At 38.0% G+C, this 15,368-nt stretch overlaps 1 protein-coding gene across 1 annotated transcript in view; it reads right to left on the bottom strand.

The window, feature by feature from the left end:
• The window catches only part of HTR4 (5-hydroxytryptamine receptor 4), a 3,476,249-nt gene that overhangs the window by 2,216,127 nt on the left and 1,244,754 nt on the right, over nt 1-15,368 (bottom strand). The window lies entirely within an intron of this gene.

A 15,368-nucleotide genomic window follows, 5' to 3' on the forward strand; every position in this document is an offset into this window, starting at 1 on the left:
AGCAAGGGGATGTATGTTGATGTCTGAATTCAGAAGAAGGAGAATACCTCTTCCTTGCCTTAAGCCAGGCCTGGCACCAAGAAAGTAATCAATAGCCTGAGAAGACATGTTGCATGAAGGGATCTTGTGGCTTATGCCATGATTCTGTGATAACACTGATTTGGGGATTGTGAACAGCGATCAAGGAGTTTAGCTGGTCTGTTTTATTTTGAATCCCTTTTGTATTGATAACAAAGCAGGACAAAGGTTTTGAACATGTATTTAACTCAACGTTGCTACATGAGAGCAAGAAATGGAGCAGGGGTTGTGAACTTTATGAGGAATTTGGGAAGTTTAAGGGGTGCATTTAATGGTAGATGGATGCCAGTTAGAGAGGAAGAATTGTGTATGTGCAGAATGGTATGAGGAGTCCATGGTGTAGCAGTGGAGGTGAGCAGTGTATAGGGGTTTGTAGTAATACTGGAGGGTAGAGTGAAGAGGACGTTGCAGAGATTATAACAGCTTTAGGGTAAATGGTGTTGAAATGCATTTATTTGAGGTGAAGATGTTTAAGAGTGGTGAGTGCTTGGGTGAGATGGTCAGTAGTAGGAAGAAGCAGAAAATGTGAAAGACATTTTCTTTGACATTTCTTAAACAATAAATTTAATGGTATATGGAAATTTAGTATGTGTTCCTATTATGGAGGAAAGTGGGATATAGGTCTTTAGGTGGGCACAGTTAATTGGGAGGAGGGGTTGAGGAATAAGCTGAAGAAATGAAGGATTTTGTGATGGGGAGGGGATCTGGAGGTGGGAGGGGAACAAACGAGGCAGAGAATTATGCTCAGCATAATTCAAACTGAGTAAGCTCAGACTTCTCAGGGCCTATCACAGTTACCAGCTCAGTCTTCTCAGGGCCTATCACAGTTACCAGCTCAGTCTTCTCAGGGCCTATCACAGTTACCAGCTCAGTCTTCTCAGGGCCTATCACAGTTACCAGCTCTCTTGCAGCCAGTTTAACAGAATTAATATAACTAAAACAGACCACAACCACTGTGTGTGCTTGACTATATTATTACTTAGCTATTAGAAAAAATTAAAATACCAAGCAGTGTGTGCTAATACGGGAAAAGAGTAGCAACAAGGGCACTTAAGTAATTTCCATGGTCACACAAAACATAAAAACTGTTTTAGACTTTCAAATTTTTAGGTAGATTGCTGCAAAATAATACAAAAGCCGGCATTTTGTGTGTGTGTGTGTGTGTGTGTGTGTGTGTGTGTGTGTGTGTGTGTGTGTGGGGGGGGGTGTTGCATGCCATGTTAAAAAAAGTTGTAGCAGAGACAAACATACTTCAGGCAGAGTTGCAGATCAAATCTTTATCCTAAGTCCTATAAAAACATAGATGGCAGGAGAGGGAAAGAGGTGATAACTGCTTTGAATAAAACATGAAATTTGTTACCTGATGTAGAAGCATATGAAATATTCGTGTTTACAACTTGCAAAAATATAAATGTAACATCTATGCTGTGTTTCATAAAACTGTGTGCAAAAGTCATATTTTACAATAACATCTTTAGATTCACTGTACTATATATTGGTATATTTACGGTTTGCCTAAGCTATCTATACCTCTAAAGGATATGCTGGATCAAAAGTGTTCAGTAATGCCACAGTCAGTGATGCAAATCTGATATACCTACAATCTTTTTTCAGAAGTTTATTTTCTACACTACTTTGCAGATTTTGAGTTGAAGATCTTACACGCTATTATGTTCACCACAAAAGTACTAACTCTTTTAGGAAGCTGTTAAATACATCTTTTGATCTCAGTTAAATGCAGAAATATACTGCCATACATGTTAAGTTATTTCTTTCTACATAACAGTATGCAATATTATGAAGAATGTTGCTAGCAGAAATTTAATATGGCAAAGGGCATTCCGCTGGCACCAGGATATGCCATGGTTGTATAGCCTGATGGGGAGAAGACTGCATATTTAAAAGAAATGAAAATGAAGAATACACACATGCAAACACACAAACACACACACACACACACACACACACACACACACACACACACACACACACACACACACACACACACACACACACACACACACACACACATACATACACACACACACACACACACACACACACACACATACATACATACATACATACATCTATCTGGATCTATATTATATTATTGAAAGCCGGCAATTTTGAAGCTGATATTGTCGACACGAGAATAGCGAAAGCACACAACATCGAATGTGTAAACGGAAATCTCCGTAAGGGGAGATTTCCGTTTACTGCAATGTAGTGTGGGGTGTGGGGCCCCCCTGCTTAAATCCGTTAGGGTACTTTTTTCTTTTTTTTTGTTGTTGTTTTTATAAGTTCGATGTTTGAAGACATCGACCATATTTTGTTCGATGTTTTCAACTGTCGATCTTATAATATAGACCCCATCTATCTATCTATTTATCTATCTATCCATCTATCTATCTATCTATCTATCTATTTATCTATCTATCTATAAATAGATATCTAGATACACATATTTGTTAAGTACTGATGGTGAGTTTGATTGGAACTATAAATTCATTTTTCAGGTATTATGAAGATATATAATATAAAATATTGTAACACACACATATGGAGCTGGAAATTGTTGATAACTGGCAACGAAAGACCAAAAGAAAGACAAAAAAAACATGTATGCTTCAAGACATAAAGTTGCAGGCAAAACACATGTTTTTTCACAGGGGTTCAAGCCCCTATGTATCCACCACACCCACGTACTAATTAAATACATCAACTCTGAAATGACATATTCTCCAGCCATGGTATTACTGCCTCCCTACACCACTATCATTGTCAACCAGCTGACCTGTCAACCAAAAAGGGCAGGTAGGAAAGCTGCTGACTAACAGTTGATCAATATATCCTAACACATATATACATGGAGCATGTGCAGAATAAGTTGCATATATCCATGGGCATGTGCAGAATATGTTGCATATCCTTGGAGCATGTGCAGAATATGTTGCATATATACATGGAGCATGTGCAGAATATGTTGCATATATCCATGGAGCATGTGCAGAATATGTTGCATATATCCATGGAACATGTGCAGAATATGTTGCATATATCCATGGAGCATGTGCAGAATATGTTGCATATATCCATGGAACATGTGCAGAATATGTTGCATATATCCATGGGCATGTGCAGAATATGTTGCATATCCTTGGAGCATGCGCAGAATATGTTGCATATATCCATGGAGCATGCACAGAATATGTTGCATATATCCATGGAGCATGCGCAGAATATGTTGCATATATCCATGGAGCATGCGCAGAATATGTTGCATATATCCATGGAGCATGTGCAGAATATGTTGCATATATCCATGGAGCATGTGAAGAATATGTTGCATATATCCATGGAACATGTGCAGAATATGTTGCATATATCCATGGAGCATGTGCAGAATATGTTGCATAGATCCGTGGAGCATGTGCAGAATATGTTGCATAGATCCGTGGAGCATGTGCAGAATATGTTGCATATACACGTGGAGCATGTGCAGAATATGTTGCATATATACGTGGAGCATGTGCATAATATGTTGCATATATCCATGGAGCATGTGCAGAATATGTTGCATATATACATGGAACATGTGCAGAATATGTTGCATATATCCATGGAGCATGTGCAGAATATGTTGCATATATCCATGGAGCATGCACAGAATATGTTGCATATATCCATGGAGCATGTGCAGAATATGTTGCATATATCCATGGAGCATGCACAGAATATGTTGCATATATCCATGGAGCATGTGCAGAATATGTTGCATATATCCATGGAGCATGTGCAGAATATGTTGCATATATCCATGGAGCATGCACAGAATATGTTGCATATATCCATGGAGCATGTGCAGAATATGTTGCATATATCCATGGAGCATGCGCAGAATATGTTGCATATATCCGTGGAGCATGCGCAGAATATGTTGCATATATCCATGGAGCATGTGCAGAATATGTTGCATATATCCATGGAGCATGTGCAGAATATGTTGCATATATCCATGGAACATGTGCAGAATATGTTGCATATATCCATGGAGCATGTGCAGAATATGTTGCATAGATCCGTGGAGCATGTGCAGAATATGTTGCATAGATCCGTGGAGCATGTGCAGAATATGTTGCATATACACGTGGAGCATGTGCAGAATATGTTGCATATATACGTGGAGCATGTGCATAATATGTTGCATATATCCATGGAGCATGTGCAGAATATGTTGCATATATACATGGAACATGTGCAGAATATGTTGCATATATACATGGAACATGTGCAGAATATGTTGCATATATACATGGAACATGTGCAGAATATGTTGCATATATACATGGAACATGTGCAGAATATGTTGCATATATACATGGAACATGTGCAGAATATGTTGCATATATCCATGGAGCATGTGCAGAATATGTTGCATATATATATGGAGCATGTACAGAAAATGCTGACGTTTGTAGTTTTGATGTTCTTACATCAATATAAATATAAGTAGTCATTTGACCAGATATTGGAGATCCATATATATATATATATATATATATATATATATATATATATATATATATATATATATATATATGTAAGGAGAGAGAGAGAGTGAGGGAGAGGGGAAGAGGGGGAGAGAGAGATGGAGTGTATACATTCATTTGATTATATGCACAGCTAATCAAATTGTGATATGATCTATATAATGCACATGCTAATTTCCAGGGTTGCTACTTTTTCTTCCTAGTCAACTGAAATGTTTGTGGTGCACTCCTAGTCATTAGGTACTTTCTTCCCTGAACACCCCCAGCCAGGGACCTGCTGAGTTCGTCTGTGACAGGATATATTAGTAAATTAGATATATTTCTGAAGATATTTTGACTAGTCATTCAGGACACTGAACTTTGTTTTCCTTTATTGTTACAAGCTTCTTCTCATGGAATTATTACCATTTTTATCAGTTGTTTTATTATATCTCCTCTAATAAGCCTCAACATTTCATGCTGGTACTTTGCTCTCCTTAATTTGTGCAAATATTTGCAAAGAATTCATTTAGAACCCACCTGTCCTCCTTCGTCCTTACACAACTTTGCCACAATTTGCATGTAGACTTATTTCAGTCTGAACTTTCCTCCTTGTCCTATGTACCTGCTGACCCCCCCCCCCTTTACTTTTCTTGATGAGTAACTTTGCATGTCAGTTTAGGCTCTGTTCATCTTAATGGCTACCATTATCCTCACTTCTCATGCAACTTCCCCCATTTGTCCCTTAGTCTTACATTTTCTGTATATTCTTTCCTTATCCCAGGCACTTTCCTTGGGGATTTGTAAGTCACACTAATTTTCTTCTTTCAGACATTCTTTTTCTCCCAAGTAATTGACAATTCTCTCCAGATGCCCTTTTTATGACCACGTTCCCTTGCATATCCCCTCTTTTTTCCCATGCTGATCTGTACAATCGTTTCTGCTTTATCTTAATACAACCCTCTGCTTTCTGAGACAAATATGTTAGCTCCACACCTAACCTCCTCTATTCTTACCACGAGCCGCACTGCGGCATGTGCAGTGTCACTCAGTGATGCCCTCATCTTTACCTCTTTCAATCCATTCTGATATGCACAACACAACATGCAGTTGCCCACTTTCCCTGATACTGTTGCAATTGCCTTGGCTTGATACATCGCTTGCCCTATATTTTGCCCGATGGTGACATTACACTCTGGTTTGGCTATTCCAAGTTAAATTCACTCATTATAATTTTTCTTCTTGTACCTCCCACTTTTTTCTTCTATTCTTTACATGTTCACCTTCCCTTCTGGCTGAATTTGGTTGGTTAGTCAGTTGTAAACTACCATAGTGCACATTCTGATCATTAACCCAATAACATTTGAAATCCTTTCATCTTCCCCTTCTATTGCTCTTAAATCCTTTGTTTTCTAGTATTATGCACCTAATCCCCTCCTTAATATATGTCAGTGCTTCTCCTGATTACTGATGTTCATCATACTGATCACTGCTGTAATAACCTTAGCTATATGGGTTTTACTCTGCCAAGGATATAACAGCTGGACAGCTTCCAAAGATATAGGGCACCTTCCATGCAGCCAAACTGTCAGGCAGCTCAAGCTGAGCTGACTAAAAGACAAGTTTGGTCACTAAACCTTTCTGAGCTTTACTGCAGTGCCACCAAAGAGTACACTCATCTGAGGCTTTTGATGATTGCTGATCAGCGCTTTCCTTTACTGGGCAGGTAAGTTCCCTCTGGGGAAAAAAAAACTTCCATTTTCTTAATTTTGTTCACGTTTCATTACTTTCCTCTTCAGGAAAGTTATTTTAAATCTAGAAATGGTTGAGACTGTAATGTACTTTTTTTCTGTCCATTTAAAAATGGTGCAAAGTAACTGAATTTTTTTTCTGTGGAGAAATTGCGTTTATTTTACTTATGTGGGGCTACCATAGTGTTTTAAATTGCTTTTTCTGTCAAAAAAGTAACTTTTATGGACTGATAATATTTACTGGCAATTACTGTTTGTCTTACCTGGGAATAAGGCACCATTTTCAGCTTGACCAGTGAGCAGACTGCCAGTCCCACAGTTGGTCCTTCTTCCAGCCAAAAGAAAAAATAATAATCTAACAGCCCTTGCCACCACAGTACGCTAGTAATTTGCCTCAGTTGCAGGTGGGTGACTGCTGTGGCTATTTTTTGTAATTTAGACCACTCATCTTTTACCCTGGCTTCCACTGGTGTAGCCTTTACAGCCACTATGAACTAGGGGAGGGGGTTAGCCATGTCCTCTACAGCTGTTGGGTTCCCCTCAGTGGGCAAGAGAGAGCCATTGTTGTTGGTCCTTGGAGAGAGAGAACAGGGAATGTTTCCTTGTTGTGTCAGAATGCTGTGCTCATCCCTGGGGAAGCTGCTGCTGCTGCCAATAGTAACATGTTTGGCCCCGTTTTTCCAGTCAAAAAGAAACAGAAAACCATGCATTTATCTACTGATCAATTTTCTTTGCCTAGAAGGAGCTTACTGGGTCTGGCTCAGGGTTTAATTCAGATTGTTAAACTTGTAAAGTAGTTTCTGGTAAAATAAAGAGATTTCCCCTTTTCCTGAAGAGATTCAAGCTTCTGAATCTGAACAGGAAACTGCATAGACAGATACATTTTTTTCCTCTGATTTCTGATTCAGACACAGAGGAGAGCTCAGTTTCTAATTCTCCCTGTGGGGCTTTTCTTTCTGTGAGACTATTATTAGAATGTGCCGGAGTTTTCAATGAGAGAACACTGAGGTTTCTCAGTGCTTCAGAAAATAATATGGTTGTTCCAGAAGAATTTCCCAGAATTTACACCCATTCCTCTTGTTCTGTCTGCTTTAGATAATGTGTGTGGTACTGCCTGAATTTTTCCTGATACTCTTCCAGCTGCCCCTAAAAAAGGCAGATAGGATGCATAAAGTTCTTTAAATTTTTAAATTTGTATATACCATTCCCAAACCTGACCCACCAGCTATAGTTTTAGTAGATCCTTCAGTTTTTAAGCACTTAGTTAATTCCGATGCTACTCTTAACGATAAGGATGGAAAAATTAATGATAGGTGTAGAAAAAAAGTGTATACTTCTGCAGCTTTGATTTTCAGATGTTTGAATTGTCATTCTCATATGTTAAAAATTTGTGAAAGTATGTGGAATGTTTTATCTGCATTTTCTTCTTGTATTTAAAAATCTGCTTTAAATAGCTTAGTTTTTTTTATGGAATAGGTCACTACTTATTGTTTGCAGTGTGTGTATGACTCTGCTGATAATTCTTCCAGGCCTTTGACCACTGGTAATGTTTGAGGAGTTTGCACAGCTGCATTCTCGGAACTTCCTAGATAATGTTAAAAATGAGATTTTAAATTTTCCCTTGAATAGAGATCTAGTTTTTGAACCCTCTGCTGCAGAAGTGATCAAAAATGTGATGAAAGAAGCAAGTTGATCCAAAGAATCTCTATTTTTCACCTATCCTTTTCCACATTTTCAAAGGGATTTTCTATCTTCTCATCCAGTTTTGGTAAAAAACAGAATTACCAGTCCCAACAAAATATAGCTAAGCAGAAGTTTAAGAAGAAATATCAAGGGTGGTCCAAAAGGAAGCCTCAAACCTCCTAAAGCCAAGGACAGTCCAATAAGTCTGGATGTCTGTTCAAAAGACATTGTGACTCCCTCTCACCCTGGCCCTTTTTTCTTCCATAAAGTCTGAATCTCCATTTTTCTCCTTGGCAACAGATTGTATCAGACAAATGGGTTATGAAAATCATTTGTCAAGTTTACAGATGGCTGTGGGAAGAAATTCCTCCTTCCCATGGGGTCATTCATAATCCCTCAGATCAGACTCCTTTGTTTCTACTGGCTCTTCATCACATGCTGTCCCAATAAATGATACAACCAGTTCTGCCTTCCCAGGTGGGGAACAGATCTTATTCTAGGATGTTTACAACACTAAAGGAAAAAAAAAAAACAGTTCTGGATCTTTATTTTCTAAACTTGCTTGTGATAGTGCCTAAACTCAAAATGATGTCATTTCGCAACCTGTTACTTCTTCCTCTTTCAAGTTTCCTGGCAAAATTAGACATGTAACATGCTTATCATCACATCCCTATTCAACCAGACCTCAGATGCTTATTGAGGTTTGGGTGTCTGCATCACATTATCAAATGTCTGCCTTAGCCTTTGGACTATCCACTGCACCAAGAATGTTCACAAAGTGTCTAGCTCTAGTTATACTTCATTGCAGGCTACACGATATCCACATTTTTCCATATTTAGATGACTTCTTTATCTTTGCGGGGTATTTTCCAAAATGTCAGGAATCTCTGTCTCTTTTACAAGCTAGGATTCCAAGAGAACATTCAAAAGTCTTCCTTGACTCCATTACTCAGAATTGTGTTCCTGGGATGTCAACTAGCCACCTCAGGTCAAACAGCTTTTCTTCCAAAAAAAAAAATCTTTATCTAGATTTATTTCTAAGTTTTTCAGCTTTTCCACTCAGACTTCGGTCACTGTGAAGGAATGCTGCAGAATTTTGGAGCTCATGGCATCTATAATTCTCATGATGCCACTGGTAAGACTCCACATAAGAAAGATACAATGGTATGTGAAATCTCTTTAGTCCCAGAATCAACATCTTTTATATCTTTAAATCCCACTGCTGCAGTTTGTCAGAAGACAACATTTTTTGTGGAGACAACAGATATCCTTAAATTTAGGTCTCCTCTTCTCCTTCCCTTCTCCAAAGCAGTCAGACACCAAAGAAGTTTCAGACTTTGCTTAGGGAGCAGTTTTGGAGGGGTAAAAGTTCAGGAGGTGTGAGACACCACAGAGAGATGACAATATATAAATATCAAAGAGATGCTTGCCCTGATCAAGGCACTCGACTCCCGGAACCATCTATGGTCCTTGAGACCTCTTCAAGGGCTATAAACAATACCACAGTCATGTGGTACATCATCAAGCAAGGGGAATCAGGCCATATCCTCTTTGCAAAATAGCCATGTTAGCTTTGTATATAACTTCACAGCACAATCTCACTCTAAAGGCATCCTACATTCCATCAGAGCAAAACTGTGAGGAAGAAAAACTGAACAGGATCAGAGCAAACCATCATGAATGGAAAATAGAGCAGGGGATCTTCCATATGATACATCTGTGAAGCATTCCTTACTAGACCTCATTGCCTCTGTCTCCTCTCTGAACAATCAACTGGCAAAATTCTGCTCTAGGACAACATGCAAGAAGGCCTGGAAGACTGACACAGTTTCTTTTCCATTCCACTAATATCCACGGTACTTCTGGATATTCAGAAGCAATCCCCGAAGATCACTGTGGTGGTTCTTTTCTTTTGGAAATGACCAGGGGCAATAACTAGAAGCTTTCTCACAGACTGGATCTACTCACACAAGAAGAGAGGTGTTTGACATACTCCAATACCAATCAACTTCAACTGACTGCCTAAATTAAATGGTCTTAAATTATTTTAGGCACCTGTTTACTGAGGATGTGTAGCAGGAGGTAATGGTGGCGAGAACACCTGCTAAAATAAAATCATATAATAGCAAATGGAAAAGGTACTAGTTGGTGCCAACAACCTAATCTGGTTGTGCTCTGGTTGTACAATATTTGTGTGAGTTATTATCCTATGGTCTTTCTTATTCTTCTGTCAAGATTCATGTATCGACAATTTCAGCATGTCTGCTCATGGAGCCTCTTTTTTCATTGCAGTCTCATATCAAAATATTTTTGAAAGGGATTTTGCATAATAGGCCTACAAGAAAAATAGTGGCCCCTCCTTGGAATCTTAATTTTGTGTTAGAGAAGCTAACATTTGCTCCATTTGAACCAGCTAACCTGGATGACTTTAAGTTCTTAACATGGAAAACATTTTTATTGATTGTTCTGACCTCTGCAAGAAGGGTTCCAAGCTCTTAGGGTGAGTCAACCATATCTCATTTTCCATAGGGCTAGGGTTTCATTGATAACTAATCCTTATTTTATGCCTAAACTGGTATCAAGGTTTACTTTGGGAAAAACTATCTATCTCTCCATTTTTTTTCCTGAACCTAAAAATAAGGGAGAAATGATACTCCATATGTTGGATGTCCACAGACATGTCAGGTATTATCTTGACAGGACTAAATCTTTTAGATCTTTGGATTAATTGCTCATTTCTTGTGAATGCAAGAAGAAAGGACAATCTGTGTCAAAACAGACTATTTCCAAATGGATGTCCAAGGCTATTACCTTTTGTTATACTCACCATAACAAAACTATTCCAGGCAGGGTCAAAGGCCCACTTTACCAGGGCCTTGGCTTCATCTGTGGCATTTTTGGAAAGGGTTAAAGTCTAGAAGTATTTTAAAAGCTGCAACTTTGCCCTCTGTACATACTTTTACAAAACAATGTAAGTTTGATTCCTTCTGTATGTCCAGATCAAGCTTTGCTGGGACCATTCTCCAGAGGCCACTGGACTATTTCCCTCCACCTCTCAAATTTAGTTAGCTAAGGTAGTCTACCCATGATAGCTATGGCTATTGCAGTATTGATCAGTATGATAAACATTGTACAATTGTGTAAGTAAACCTTACCATAACAGTACATGTCCAAATGGTTTCTGCTGCAATAGCTGCTCCCTCCCTCCATCCCCTTTGTTTTTTGGTATGTTTTTTTATGCCAGGGTATGGACATTTACTTTTTGTTCTTCCAATAATTTTCCTTTCAGGGCTTAGCCTCACTCCATCTGCTGGCGGGAAAGCACTGAAGGGCTTTGCACTCAACCATATGTATTAGTCAGCTCAGCTCAAGCTGCCTGACAGTTTGGGCATGTTGGAGGTGCAACTGAAGCTTGGGATGCCGGCTGATTGTTATATCTTTAGCAGGATAGAACCCAAATAACTAACGCTACTGCAGCAGCGATTATTCAAACAGCTACTGTTATGGTAAGGTTTACTTTCACGACTTTACTTTCCTGTGACCACTAAAACATACAAACACAGGAACAATTATCCTGAAGAAGTCTTTTTTGCCATTTACCCAGGTTTTTATTAGGTCCATCACAGCAAATTGCTTTTGATATGACTACACCTATGTAGTCTACTCAAAATGTAGACAGATCTGAAGATTGAACTCAACACATTGTAACAATGGGCAGCAGCACATTTCAACAGAATGTCCATTGTTTTTTTGCTTACACTGGAACGAACGTAAATCATACTAAACAGTGGCTGCTTAAAAGAGCTCAACTAATTGTGAATATCTACATTGTATGCATCACAGGGTAAAAATGCACATGGAGTATCTTGTCTCCTGAATGCCTAAATGCTATAGTTTGTGGTTAGATAGCTGCCAAAATGATAATTTACAGCTATGTTCACTGTCTTTGCTGAGATCCACTAATGCAGTTTCATATATGCATGTACATACACAAAAAAGTTAGTGTGTATGTTTTAAATGTGTGCATGTGTGCATAACCTAGCAGTGGTAAATGTTATGATGTGAAGATGAATTTTTATTTACAATTTCAGCATGTTATTTGCATTTAGCTACACTCTTGCTGCATTAATAATGGTGCAGAAGGCTGTGTTGTTCTATTCCCACACCAGGGAGATTAATGTTTGATACTGCAGTGCAGCATACGGTTGGTGCAATTGCTGAGTCATCAATGTCATGAAAATCTCTTTAAACGTCTATATCTATGCTACTCATTAGAATAAAAAAAAGTTTGCACACTGCAAATGCAAAAACAAACTTACATCCTAAAAATACTGTAGTCTGCTTTAAACAGCCACGTGTGTGCGTGTGCGTGTGTGTGTGTGTGTGTGTGTGTGTGTGTGTGTGTGTGTGTGCGTGTGTGCGTGTGTGTGTGCGTGTGTGCGTGTGTGTGTGTGTGTGTGTGTGTGTGTGTGTGTGTGTGTGTGTGTGTGTGTGTGTGTGTGTGTGTGCTTGTGTGCACATGTGTATAACTATTATTACATTTGATGATAGGAGCATTTTCACAGTTGCTAACAAGTTTACTTCCTGCTAGAAAAAAATATCAGCAAATACATACTCCTGTATCATGTCAGGTTCTTTTAAAAGTAGGGCTTAGATCTGCAGGGATTGTCTCATTTAATGTAAGTCTCCCAGGCAAGAAACCAGTCATATGGCACTGAGGAAAATGAACCAGTGACAGATTACCCAGGGGAGAAGCTAAGTATAAAGTCACTTCCTTACAAGAAATGAATGAGCTACAATAAATTGCAGAGCTAAATTTTTGAACAAAAATATGGATTTTACCAGGTTCCACTGCAGGAGAAGAGCTATTATTATTATTTTTTTTTAAACTTTTATTGAATTGTCACTTGTGACATATCTCTTATTCTTTTGCTTTTGTTATTTTGAATTGGGAAAAAAGAAGATAGAGATGCTTGTTGTTCCTTCCTCACCAACTAAATCTTCAGTCTTCTAATCAAATAACACGGATTAAATAAAAATGTGAAAGGAAACGCAAAAAAGAGAGCAAAGTAAAGTGCATACCTGAATGTAGTTATACAAGGTTTAAATAAGGAAAGAATAACTTAGTACAATCATGGCTATACTTAACACAAACACCTCTCTTCAGTATGTTCAAGCTGATAACCTGGTGCATTTCAGCTTGTGGTCATCTTAGTTGTTTTAATTGTAGCAACACTCTCCAAAAAAGCTACCTCAGAGGCACCTTGTACAATTCTGATACAGATATAGACTATAAGTTAAAAAAAAAAAGGTAGAAGCATTAGAGAACTATGTTGAGAATACAAGGGAAGTATATTATGTTTACACTATACTGTGGAAATTAAAAGTATTATACAAACACACATGCACAGAATCAAGTGGAATAAAGACTGCATGACTTGAGTTTTAGAATTTGTTTCAGCTTGTGTACTCTAACTGGAGGTGTTGATAGAATGGGGGGTGAGAGAACTATATTTAATTCTAAATCCATTTCCTTGTTCATAGTTTCATCCGTGTATACCAAGCATGCATTTCAGTGGACCACTGAGACACCAAGACAGCTAAGCCCATTACACCTAGAAAAATTCACCCTTACCATTCAGGAGTGCTACACTATATACACCTGGGGTGAATTTACAGTTACATATACGATTGTTCAAGGTTAGTCTTAAAGGCAGGCACCATACTGTTTTGCTTAACATGTGGGGAGGAATATACCATAAATAGAGTATACATTGAAATTGTAATCCTGGAAACCAGCAGGTTTTGTTTTTGTGTCAGCGAATGTGGTGGTCCTTGGTATGTGTATTCATTTTGCTGCTTGCCTTATGCAGGTATAGGAGAGGTAGGAATAGATCATTGTGAGGAAGCCTTTGTGAGTATTGTGATGGGGCTATTAGTCTGCCAGCGTAGCTTATATTTAGCCCACTAACTTTCTTGGTTAGGAATCTTTGGGACCTTTCTAGTTGGGCACGAGCTTTGTCGAAGTACATGCTGAAGGGGCACCATAATCACTTATGGACTTGAGGGAAGTATGCAGAGGAATTATGACCTATTTATTCCTAGATAATATGCCTTTGGATATCAGGTGTACCAGATAGAATAATTTCCTTATAACTAACATCTGTATTGGGGCTCAAACTATTTAGGTATGAATACAAGAGAGAGTTCCATATTGCAATCTGAAGAGTTATATGCATATCTACATATTTGTGTATATATATATATATATATATATATATATATATATATATACAGACACACACACACACACATATATACATATATATATATATATATATATATATATATATATATATATATATATATATACATATATATATATATATATATATATATATATATATATATATATATGTATATAAATACAAAAAATATGAGTGTCACTAGATAGGGAAGAAAATATCTAGCTCTTGACAGTAAAGAAAAAAGACAATAGCAGCAAAGTGCACAAATGCATATTATACTGTAACATTGTTTGAAACACCTTTTGATTTGCAACATAAGGAATACAGGATCACATATACTTTCATCATGCACCATGCATGTTCTGCCTGTATCATCCTAGATTTTCTCTGAGTACCTAAGTTTTATCTACCTTTCTGAAATATTCCAGTCAATTGGCTACTCCAAATTGCCCATGTATATTTATTTAACACTGCCATTGTGGTCTGTATACTGCATGAGAAGCATGTATGATGGATTTATTCACTAACGCAGCTATAAGAAAATTGGGAAAATTAGGTTTCTATTGTGGATTTCTATCTCTGGAGATTTTCTTCCCATGCTTCCAGACATCCCAATAAACAAACAAGCAAACAAACAAATATATACAATATTAGATAAACTTCACATGTCACAGCAATGTCAGTGGCACAACAGGTAGCACATTCTCCTTTAGTGCAAAAGGCTGTGTGCTCTATTCCCACAGCAGGTAGATTGATTTTGGACACTGAACTGCAGCATAATGGGGGGTGCTGTACTTCTGAGTGTGCCATCCTTCAAATGAGACATTATAAATGGAGGTCTCATCTGCTTAAGTTGGTGGTAGCTCAGCTGGATGTAACAGATCTCATGGCACTTTCATAGCACCTATCAAAAGTGTGAAGTTCCCAAAAGCCTTGGCCAACTTTCCCCTAGTAGTATAAATGCTACCTTGGGTCTTCCCTGAAAAGAGCCTGCTAGCCTAGTGGGATTAAACCAATCGACTAAGGATAAACAAGATAAATAAATATCGGATGCATTGGGTTGGGTTGTGTGATCA

The sequence above is a fragment of the Protopterus annectens genome, chromosome 4.part0 (genome assembly GCF_019279795.1).
Source record: "Protopterus annectens isolate FY-2018-M chromosome 4.part0, PAN1.0, whole genome shotgun sequence".
Taxonomy (NCBI): domain Eukaryota; kingdom Metazoa; phylum Chordata; order Ceratodontiformes; family Protopteridae; genus Protopterus; species Protopterus annectens.